General features: G+C 44.1%; 1 protein-coding gene across 1 annotated transcript in view; it reads left to right on the forward strand.

Moving 5' to 3' along the window:
• Positions 1–4,362: 4,362 nt before the first annotated feature.
• The window catches only part of KDM6A (lysine demethylase 6A), a 794,872-nt gene continuing 787,325 nt past the window's right edge, over positions 4,363–11,909 (forward strand). The window contains exon 1 of the mRNA XM_082247554.1: positions 4,363–4,374. The gene's annotated coding sequence lies outside the window, so the exon portion shown is untranslated. The remainder of the gene's footprint in view (positions 4,375–11,909) is intronic.

Consider the following 11,909-nt stretch of genomic DNA (forward strand, 5'->3'; position numbering starts at 1 on the left):
TTGTTTTTTTTTGTTTTGTTTTTTTTGTTTTTTTATATAACAAACATGTTATATTTACTTGTTCTGTGCAGTAGTTTAGCACAGAGCAGCTCTGATCCTCTTCTTTTTGGGTCCGCTGCAATCCCTCAGGGAAAACTGCTTGCCCTAGGGGCACCGTAGTGTGCTTACTCCTGAGCCACTGCTCTATTCCTCCATAAGACACATAGACCCACGACTCGGCCCTGCCCCCCAGCTCCCTCCTCATTGGCTCACTGGCTGTGATTGACAGCAGTCAATGGGCTCCCACTGCTGTCTCGGCCAATGAGGAGGGAGAGTCCCAGGACAGCCAAGGCTATTGTGAACATTGCTGGAGTGGAGGAAGCTCAGATAAGTATTGGAGGGGAGGGGGTGGCTGGGGGGGGGGGGGGGCGCTGCACACAGAAGGTTTTTACCTTCATGCATAGAATGCATGAAGGTAAAAAATCTTCAGCTTTTAGAATGACTTTAATTATTTATCGACTTACACCCTTTTTTTTTGAATATGCATTTTAGCACTTTATGTATTGCATGTCATATGCAGTTTTGCATGATCCTTTGGATGTTTCATTTGTTTATTACATAATGTTTTAATCATTTTCTTAGAGTGTACGTTTACACAGATGCACATTCTTGTAATTTTCTACTTGGTGTAGCAAGTAGTTTTCGGGGAAATTGTTCCAGTTTACTAGATATGTTTTATCAGGATATTGTGCTGCCAGCTTTTTTTTTAGTTAAGGACCCAAGCGCAGGTTCTTTTTGAAAATGTTTTATACAACTGTAGCACCCTGCAGGTAGGTGCTAGGTAAAGTATAGTGGGCCTTGGCTGCTTACCAGCAGGGCCATGATTTCAGCTGGACTGTCATATCTCCCAGGTGAGGTTACTGAGAGGGGAGTCTACCTACTGGCTCTGTGAGAGGATTTTCATAGGGCAGTGGAGGAAACCCAATCAGTGGCTCAGTCAGGCTTGTATCTACCCCAGAAGGCAGATTCTGCCACGGAGGATTCTGGGAGTGGGTGTAAGTTTGAAGGGAGCGCATGATGCTGCATCTTTGGTGGAAAGCAGAGTCCCAGGAGGGGGAGTACGGCTGTCTCTCCTCCTGTCCAAGAAAGTGGATGTATCTGGGTGCTGCCTGAGAATCCAGAGGGTGCTGAGTTGAGCTGAAAGGGATCCGGTGTGCCGAGAACCAGCAGAGAGAGAGGGGTCCAGTCCCAGGAAAGCCTACAAAGGTCGTGAGTACTGTGGATTGCCCCTAGTTACATAGTTACATAGTTACATAGTAGTTGAGGTTGAATAAAGACAACAGTACATCCAGTTCAACCTGTGTAGGTGTGTGTGGCCGTTATCGTCTCTCATACCCCTGAATGTTCTGAGCCTTGAGATGTACGTCCAAGAGTCTTTTGAAAGTAGCCATACTTCCTGCAGTAACTACCTCTTGTGGTAGAGAATTCCACAGTCTTGCAGCCCTAACAGTGAAGAAGCCCCTACGTTGCCTGAGGTTAAAACGCTTCTCCTCTTATTGCATTGTATGTCCTCGTGTCCTCATGCAATCCTTGCGACTGAATAGCTTTTTTTCTTTGCTGATATCACCATTGAGGTATTTGTAAATTATTATCATGTCCCCTCTCAGGCGTCTCTTCTCCAGGGAGAATAAATCAAGCGATTGTAAACGATCCTCATAATTAAGGTCCTCCAATCCCCTAATCATTTTGGTTGCCCTTCTCTGGACTCTCTCCAGCTCCAACACATCCCTTCTGAGGAATGGCGACCAGAAGTGGACAGAATACTCAAGATGTGGTCGGGCCAGAGTTTTAAAAAGTGGAAGGATTATAGTTTTATCTCGGGAATACATCCCCTTCCTTATGCATGCTAATATTCTGCCGGCCTTGGCAGCTGCAGCTTGACATTGCATGCTATTGCTAAGTCAGTCTTCTACTAAGACTCCCAGATCTTTCTCCATTTTTGGTTCCCCCAAAGGTTCCCCCCATAAAGTTTATTGTGCTTTTATGCTTTTAGCCTCCAAGTGCAAAACCTTACACTTCTCCACATTAAACCTCATTTGCCATGGAGTTGCCCACTCTATTATTTGGTTCAGGTCATTCTGTAAGATATCTGCCTCATGTTGTGAAGTTATTGCCCTGCCCAATTTTGTGTCATCCCTTCCATAAAATCAAGTTGATAGTGATTGGCGCTTACTTTTATTCCTCTTTGGTTTGATGTTTTCCCGCACAGTCCCCCCGCTATTAGACCTTACGTAACTGCTGTCGCTGCTGTCCTTAGTAACGCCTTCTGTCCTTAGATCCCTCCTATCTGACTCTACCACTGTGCCCTCCCCCCTTCTCCTAGTTTAAAAGCCCCTCCAACTTGGTGGCCATCTTTCTCCCCAAAAGAGCTGTACCGCCCCCATTAAGGTGCAGTCCGTCCTTACTAAAGAGCCGGCAGCCGACTGAGAAGTCAGCCCAGTTCTCCAGGAACCCAAACCCCTCCTTCCTACACCATTTCCTCAGCCACTTGTTAGGTTCCCTAAGCCCCTTCTGCCTTTCTGGTGTGGCTCGAGGTACCGGCAGTATTTCAGAGAAAACCACCTTGGAGGTCCTATTCCTCAATCTATTCTCTAAGTCCCTGAAATCGTTCTTTAGGATCCTCCACCTTCCTCTTACTTGGTCATTAGTGCCCACATGCACCATGACCGCTGGGTCATCCCCAGCCCCGCCCAATAATCTGTCTACCCGAACCGCGATGTGCCGAACTCGAGCGCCGGGTAAACAACATACTGTCCGGCTACCGCAATCATTTCGACAGATTGCCCTCTCTGTCCTCTTGATAATTGAGTCCCCCACTACCACAACCTGTCTAACCTTTCCTGAGTCTCGGCCCCCCACCTTCCTGGAGCCGCCACTCCCCTGGCAGCTGGGGAAGGGCGCCTGCTCCAGCACTGCCACCCCTGAGCTGATATCCCCATCAACATGAAACTCTGCAAATTTGTTAGGGTGTATCAACTCAGGACTGGCCTCCCTAGCGCTCTTCCCCCTACCCGTCCTAACGGTCACCCAACTGCCTACCTCTGATGCCTGCGTCTCCTCTACTCCTCCCTCCTCTATGCCGGCCCCTGCCAGCGTCTGATGGGTAATGTCCAAGCTCCTTTCCAGGTTGTTGATGCTACGCAGTGTTGCTACCTTGTTCTCTAGATACAGGACCTGGGCTTCCAGAGAAACAAGTCGCTCACATCTTGCACAGCAGTATTCGCCCTCAATTGGTTCATCAAGGAACGCATACATGCAGCAAGAAGTGCACTGAGTGGCATCCCCAATCCTGTCGGATATTATTACCCTCTACTCTATGAGGATAATTAGTAACGACCTGCTATTCCTTACCTACACTACCTCTATCTCCCCTGATACTAAACCTGGGGTACTCACCAGTCGCTAAGGTACTCACCAGTCGCTAAGGTACTCACCAGTCCCCCCAAGATTCAAGAAAGTTGCACGCTACTCAGTTGCAAAAAAGTCGCACGCTACTCAGTCGCAAAAATTCACACGCTACTCAGTCGCAAAAATTCACACGCTACTCAGTCACAAGAAAGTCGCACGCTACTCAGTCACAAGAGGGTCGCATGCTACTCAGTTACAAGAGGGTCGCACACTACTCAGTCACAAGAGGGTCGCACGCTACTCAGTCACAAGAGGGTCACACGCTACACTGTCGCAAGAAGTCGCATGCTACACGGTCGCAAGAAGTCGCACGCTACTCAGTCACCAGAAAGTCGCACGTTTCTCAGTCAACAGAACTCGCACACTACTCAGTCACCAGAAAGTCACACGCTACTCCCTCACCAGAAAGTCGCACGCTACTTACTCACCAGAAAGTCGCACGCTACTCAGTCACCAGAAAGTCGCACGCTACTCAGTCACCAGAAAGTCGCACACTACTCAGTCACCAGAAAGTTGCACACTATTCGGTCGAAAGAAGGTCACAGGCTACTTGGTCACAAGAAGGTTTGTACGCTACTCGATCGCAAAATTCACAAGTCACTTATGGTCACCTTACAGTTACTGTTCACAGTCAGTCACAGTTTTGCAAACAATCACAGTCACAGTTCACCGCCCACAATCAGTCCCAGCTCCCAGTCACTTCGTTTCCCCCCCTCAAACAGCCAATCAGCTGATCAGTCCCCCACTCACAATTGTCCCTCCTCCGCAGCTGTCTCCGTTTTGTTCCATTCCTTGAGCTTCCCTGGCACCTGACACCCGGCTTCCTTGTGCGGCTTCCCCCGCACCTGTCACCCGCGGTCAACCGCGGCTCCTCCTCCCTCCTCTCGCACACAGCTCCCTGGCGGCTGCTTTCCTCTCACACACACACATAAGCTGCTCTGCTGCTCTGCTTCCTGCTTCCGGGTACGCTCTCCTCCTCTCTCCTCTTCCTCCTTCTGGTCAGAGGGGGCCACTCCTTAGTTTCAGAGGGGACTGCTCCGAAGGAGGTTCTGGGATCCAAGAGTCAGCTGGCTGTAAAAGGGGTGCCTGGTCAGAGGACCCTGAAGTGTTAGAGGGGGTACCTAAGTTGAGGACCCTGAAAGTATTAAAGGGGGCGCCTGCAGTTTGGGCCCTGAAGAGCCAGTGTACAGTGTGGAGTGTACCAGTTGAGAGTTGCAGCAGCACAGGAATTTACAAAGAGCTACCTCAAGCCAGCGCAGGGCTGGAGGGGCTATTCAGTGACTTTTAAGCAAAGCAGTGTCAGGAGTCAAGTATTCTACAGTCCTGGAACTTCTGAATTAAAGTCGAGGTTCCAGGACAGTTTTCAGTGTTACAGTATATCCAAGCATCAGGAAGCGTTGGCTAGCGTCGGCTGGCGCCAAGACAGCGCTAACAGGCATTTTTCCTAGAAGAGTCCCGAAATTGTACTTAGTTGAACCAGAGGAGTATCCCACTCATTCCTTTTTCCTATCCCCAAAATATAATAAAACACACAAACCAAAGATGCCGGAATTGTCATTGTCTCAGTTCTCACACCTGGAGTTACAGTTCAAATGTGCTGGGAGTGTTACCGGTAACAATGGCAGACCCACCTCAGGCCCCATGCCTGGAAAACCTGCTGCACAATATATTATTAGACATATACTTAAAAATATTACATATGGCCATTACCAAAGGGCAGGGTGACAACTGATAATAATAGGGGCCTACCATTTCTCCTCCACCAATCATGGGTAATCCTGTGTAACAGTCTTTATGGCATCCAGTGCCTTAGGCTTGACTGACAAAATTTTGATTTTAAATTTGCTATTCATAAAATAATTCCTGGATTACAATAATAAATTTCGACAAATAGAGGTTGCTGCCTTCCACATGGCGCTGAGGCCGCAAGAAACCCATATGTTCCCTCCACCTGCTTACAGATGTGTTCTCGCTGCTTTTTCAGTTGTTCAAACAACCCTTCACAAATGTTAGGAAAGTCCCAACCATATTCCCTGGCACAGTTGTGTGCCATTAACCTCTTCAGTCGTGCTCTGGTGAATTGCTATTGCTTGGTTGTTCCCTGGGTATATGTCTTTATTTCATCACTTCACATATGCACTCTATGGTGATATATTTTTATTTTAAAAAAGAATAGCGCGCAAATGCAAAAGAAATTACTACCAAATCTGAAGAGAGTCCATAAATAAAAATGGGGGTTTGGTCCCACCATATGGCCATATCGTGCTCAAGCCCACTACTGCGTCAAAGTACCCCATTATCAGTGGGTCCTACACTATCCATGAAAAAGAGATGAATCCAGCCTTTCTAACCCTTGGAGATAATACTCCTTGCTGGGAGAGATGTGCAAATGCACTACAGGGGACTCCTCCTATATCCACTTGATGGTGGACACTGATTGAGTACAGGTGTGTGTGGGGGGTGGGGAGGGCTGCTCAACCTCGATAGTCTGGTCAGACCGAATGCATAATAAACAGGCAAAAAATTTGGGGGAGCATACCCATGTATTTCCAAAGCTGCTGCAGCTATGAACCAAAAAACATGTATATTAAAAAAGAATAGCGCGCAAATGCAAAAGAAATTACTACCAAATCTGAAGAGAGTCCATAAATAAAAATGGGGGTTTGGTCCCACCATATGGCCATATCGTGCTCAAGCCCACTACTGCGTCAAAGTACCCCATTATCAGTGGGTCCTACACTATCCATGAAAAAGAGATGAATCCAGCCTTTCTAACCCTTGGAGATAATACTCCTTGCTGGGAGAGATGTGCAAATGCACTACAGGGGACTCCTCCTATATCCACTTGATGGTGGACACTGATTGAGTACAGGTGTGTGTGGGGGGTGGGGAGGGCTGCTCAACCTCGATAGTCTGGTCAGACCGAATACATAATAAACAGGCAAAAAATTTGGGGGAGCATACCCATGTATTTCCAAAGCTGCTGCAGCTATGAACCAAAAGACATGTATATTAAAAAAGAATAGCGCGCAAATGCAAAAGATAGTGTAGGACCCACTGATAATGGGGTACTTTGACGCAGTAGTGGGCTTGAGCACGATATGGCCATATGGTGGGACCAAACCCCCATTTTTATTTATGGACTCTCTTCAGATTTGGTAGTAATTTCTTTTGCATTTGCGCGCTATTCTTTTTTAATATACATGTCTTTTGGTTCATAGCTGCAGCAGCTTTGGAAATACATGGGTATGCTCCCCCAAATTTTTTGCCTGTTTATGATATATTTTTATTGGCTTTACTCAGTCTTACAACTAATCTTTTTATCCTTATCCATTTGGTTTACTTTTATCCACCTGGGCATTTTCTTCACCCTTTGGTTATTTCTTTTCATTCCCTGGTCCATATTCATGTCTCTGATATACATTTATTATATATGACCATTATCATTTGTTGGCTGCTATCATACAGGAAGTAGCTGCTCACTTACCTACATGTATACTTTTTCATTTAGAGACTGGTCAGGTGTTTGATTGATATACTTACAACACATTCTCATTGCTCTCCTTGAGTCGAATACAATGCCTTCGGATCCTGCCCCCTCAGCTTCCATGTCTGACTATTTGGCCGCCACCATATGGAAGCGCGGTTTAAGCACAATGACGCGGCTATATTTGTGAGTATGTTGTCTCCCCATATGGGTATTCATACTCCAATAGCCATCAATCCTGCATGTCTATAATACAATAATAATAATTGCTTTTCAGACTTGCCTGCACACTTACACTCCTGACGAGTGGGCAATGCGACCCACGAAACGTGCGTCGAGTTTCAAGATATTTGTATTGATGTGCATACTGTTACTGCTACGAGATACTTTAATATATTTGTATGACCATGTTATGTTTTGTGTATATCAAGTATTCATGTTGTATTACTTTTGTATATTGGTTCTACACAATAAACCAGATACATTTCAACTTGAGTATTATGACTATTGGGTCCACCTCATATAAAGTCCCGCAGGGCAATCCTCTCCTTTTCTATGTATTCAATTGGGATGGAGGTGTACTCTAATATGAAATGGCATTGCAGGTCCTTTTTATTCTTGTTCCCTGGGTGTAGGCACCTCTGAGAGAGCATTAGCCTTAAGCAACAGCCCCTCCACAGGATTGGGGACATCCTCAACTGACCCCTACAGCAGGTCTTAGGTCATCTTTAGCACAAATGACAATCTCGCTGGCATGGGCAGTAGCTCTGTGGACAACATTAAAGCAGGTGATCCTGTGGCAGACAAAGCTTAAGTGCTCTGTGCCTTTGCTGCTGCATAACTGTGGGACTCTAAACCAAGACAAGGTATCCACAAGCTGTGTGACAAGACTGATTTCGCAGCGAGGATCCTACTGATCCTACTGATGTTCTGGGCGCTGTGTGACTCAGCTTTGTTGGCAGAACCCTGTGAGGTAGCACCACCCTTTTAAAGGTAGGGGAAATGTCACACAGCCCTCCAACAGATGGTGAGGGCAAGGTACTGCCACCAGGGTCTTTTCACCCTCTGCCAGATGAGAATGTCAATTCCTGAATTCCAGCAGCAGTTTCTGTGAGCCCTTTCTTTTCTTTTTTTTTTTTTTATTCTAAATACTTTTTATTGGAGTTTTTCAGTTATACACAATGCACATAATAAAATACAAACCAAAAAAAAACCAGAAAATACAAAGTATACAAAAAACTACAGGGACTCCATCGACACCGGAAAACTCCACAGCAACCTCTATCAACCCACAGATATAATTCACATTATCATACCGAAAAGGTGTTTGAAAGATTGTATTAACATGCCTTATGATATTTCAGATATATATTTCAGTTTATGCTCATTCTACGATGAAATGTGGCAACCAGCAATTACAGATTTAACAAGCCAGACTAGCACCCATTCATAACAACCTTGGACAGCAGCCAGCTGTATTTTGCATTTAGACGACATGTTAAACCACCCCTCCATTCATTCATTTGAACACTTGACAGTTGGATATTTAGCATTTAGATTACAAGACACTTTGCATAAGAGATTACTGACACCACCCATAAACAATTGACAATTGCTTACATTAACACATGACAACTGAATGCAGACGGGGCGACTCTGTCACAGGACACAAATTCAGATACGGGAACACCTCATATTGACACAGATGCATGGCGAAAGCAAAAGGCCCTTTCATGTACTGTTCTGTCTGAGATGTGCTATTGTTAATTTGACTGATGAATTGTAAACCAGTTTCAAGCTGTTTTTGCCGCCGAAATATCCTTTAAATGGGAGCACGAAACTTGAAATAAACAGTTGTGACTGCACTAAGTTTGAGTGCTATGTTTCGTCATAACTCCCGGCCGGACGAGAGTGAATTCACTATCTATTGGGGGGTTAGCAACTGACGGGCTGTATATCATCGTGATTGCCTCCTGACGAGATCTGAGCTAACAGTTTGGTGTCAGAAAAGTGAGATCTGCCAAAACACAGTATGAGGTAAGTAATTATATTTTTATTATTGTTATTACTACCCTATACTGTCAGAGCAGATAAACGGTACCCAGTTAACCGCTAATTTTAGCACCTCCCGGGAATCTGATATTCCCAAAGATGGGGTCTGATACTCCAGAGGCCTGAAGCTCCAAAGATAAGATGGGGTCTGATATCCCAGGGTTTGGAACCCAGTTACAAAGCAGTACTGTGTGTGATAGTGAATTCTCCCTCCTAAAAACCTTGCATATATATTTGTATAGACACTTAAGTGTATTTAGTCGTTATATAAGATTGCATGCCATTGTATAGATGTATGTGGAGATTGTATGTGATATTAAGCTGAGCCTGAAGGTATAAAACTTGCCCACCAAAGGATAGTTAACAGCAAACCATGAGTTGGATATATATATAAATCTGATTATTAAGACGCAGGAAACCACATAAGTTGGGTAACTAGGTTTCCCAATAAAGTTTAAACACTGACCTTACCACCCACAGATATATATAAACCTTCAAACTCAGCTGATCTCACTTTGTATTCTGAGCTTAGATAATGGGAAATTCTCAAGGTAAGGAGAATTCCGAGAAAATGATGAAATTTACGTTTAGGAAGATTGTATGAAAATTGTATCGTGTATGGGCAACCTTAGATCCATGAATCGTTATGTTGTGTTCGTTTTAACACTGTTCCTAAAGGTGCTGTATCAGCAAAGCATTTCATAACACTAAATGAATATTGGTTGCATAATAATTTGTTTTGTGTTTATTACTTATGTTTTAAAGTGATGTGATTTTGCCGTACTATACTGGTCATGGCAGCTTTTAGAAGCAAGGAAATATATATTTGGTGTGTAAAGTGTGACCTTAAGGACTAAAATTGTATTTCTATCCTTAAAAATCGTAAGCAATTTTGAACTTTTATCATTAAGGTTTTGTGTCACCGACTTTTAAAAAAATATATATATTTTCTAGTGCCTTTTTAGCAAACAAACCCCCCTTCCCCCTCTCCTGTCTGTGACACAGGTAACTACAAAGGGATTGTAAAGAGTTGTATTGTCATACAAATTTAACTATCAGTTTTGCTTTGTAGAGAAAACAATTTTTGAGGAATGTTCCGAATGGGTGAAGAATGGGTGACGTATGGGTTCTTGTATTCAAATGAGGAATTACTAATGTTTTGAGCTGCTCATTTTTTTTTTCAACCATGGTTAACAATAATAATTTTTTTTTCTTTAAGTTTATGGTATACCATTGCATAACAAAAAATCTAGAAATCCACGTGGTAATAATTACTTTGACGTCAACAATTTTTGGTATTAGAGAAGTGCACTGTTAGGAAGGGAAATGTTTGATATGCTTACTGTATGCTAAATTCCTCTAACCGTTGGTTTATTTTTAGGAGGAAAAATAAAATGTTTTGTTACTAAACTTTTCTTCATGCTTATTCCTCAGATAACTTTAATTTGAGATTTTCAGCACGAACAAGCACAGCCTTCAACGACAACCAACCTTATGGGAGTATTGTTTCCAAATTGTTTTTTTCTGATTGATTAGACTGTTTTTATGGGTGTTAGAAAGTTTTTATTTATTGGGTGTCAGATATTTGATGTGTTCTAATTTGACATATATGAGCTGTGGCATTAATTAGGTGCTATGCTTTAGATAATTAAGCATATCTGGTCTTTTTAAAGTATATTGGTCCTAGAAAAAAAAAAATAGGATGGAAGTGGTTGACTTGTTGATAGTATGCTAAGAATTAAAATGAATTTATGCCAGCGTTACTACTTTGATAAAATTTTAAAGGTAACCTCCTGCGGTGAATTCAATTAGTTGATCTCTTTTCATCCTAAAGGTGACTCATTGCCCAGGTTTTGCATATGAATTGTCCTTGAAGTCAGATCCTGTGTCTCCAAGGCTATTTGGTTTTAATTTCCTGTTCAGGTGTCACCAAGCAATTGTGCAAACCCGTATAGATTTATGTTTGCATGAGTACTGACTTCTAGCTGTTTTGTGTGTCTCTATGTGTCCATGTACACAAGACAGCTTGAATTTCACTCCCTGTTGTTCAGTGATCACAGCATCTTAGCCATGCAAGGGATTCTCAGTTCTAGGTAGCTGCCTGCTTGGCTGAGTCAGAGGACTGCAATTTAACCCATCTCCACCTTTGGAGGAATACAAGGCAGTTCAACCCCTCCAAGGGCCCTCACCATTGGTGCATGCTGTGTTCTCCCAAAACAGTGCCATTAATTACCTGCCTTCCTGTAGGCCCTAAACCCCAGTGCTGCGAGTAGTTTCACTAGCATTTATTTTTTCTGCCTGCCTGCAGGCCAGAAGCCCAGTGTGCAAAATACTCCTGCCATTCTTGTAAAACTTGTATTTTTGTCTCTGTACTTACCTGCTATTCTTGCTAAAGTCAGAATGACTTCAGACCCGTCTCAACCCCATGAGTCCATTTATTCTCATATCTAGAGATTTTGCAAGAGGAAAATGTGGGCAGAATTAATTAATCGAAAAAATTAAACAGTGATTATGGTGATATCTCGCTCTCGTTTCCTTTGCCAACAGGTGCACCAACCCACCCATTCAAGCCTGGAGACAGAGTCCTGGTGAAGGCCACTCCATAAGCTGACGTCGCTAGAACCACCCTACGGACCTCCTGCAACAGTTCAAGCAGTGACCAGAACAGCGGTACTGACAGACAACTCCCCGGTTTGGATCCACGCATCGCGACAGATGGAAGCCCCCACCCCTGGACCAGACGAATGACTGGAGATTGTGACGACGAGCACCAGACGAATTCCAGCTGGATCTAGACAGACGCATTGGTACAATGCCAGCGGACACCCCTACTCCTGGAAGACTTCGCATTCGTGCGACAGTGGTACGCTTTGTAGCAAGCTGAGCTAGTAGCCACTGTCTGGTTACTTGCAACATGTGGCTC

This window comes from Pelophylax lessonae (genome assembly GCF_965119305.1).
Source record: "Pelophylax lessonae genome assembly, chromosome: 2".
In the NCBI taxonomy this organism is placed as follows: Eukaryota; Metazoa; Chordata; class Amphibia; order Anura; family Ranidae; genus Pelophylax; species Pelophylax lessonae.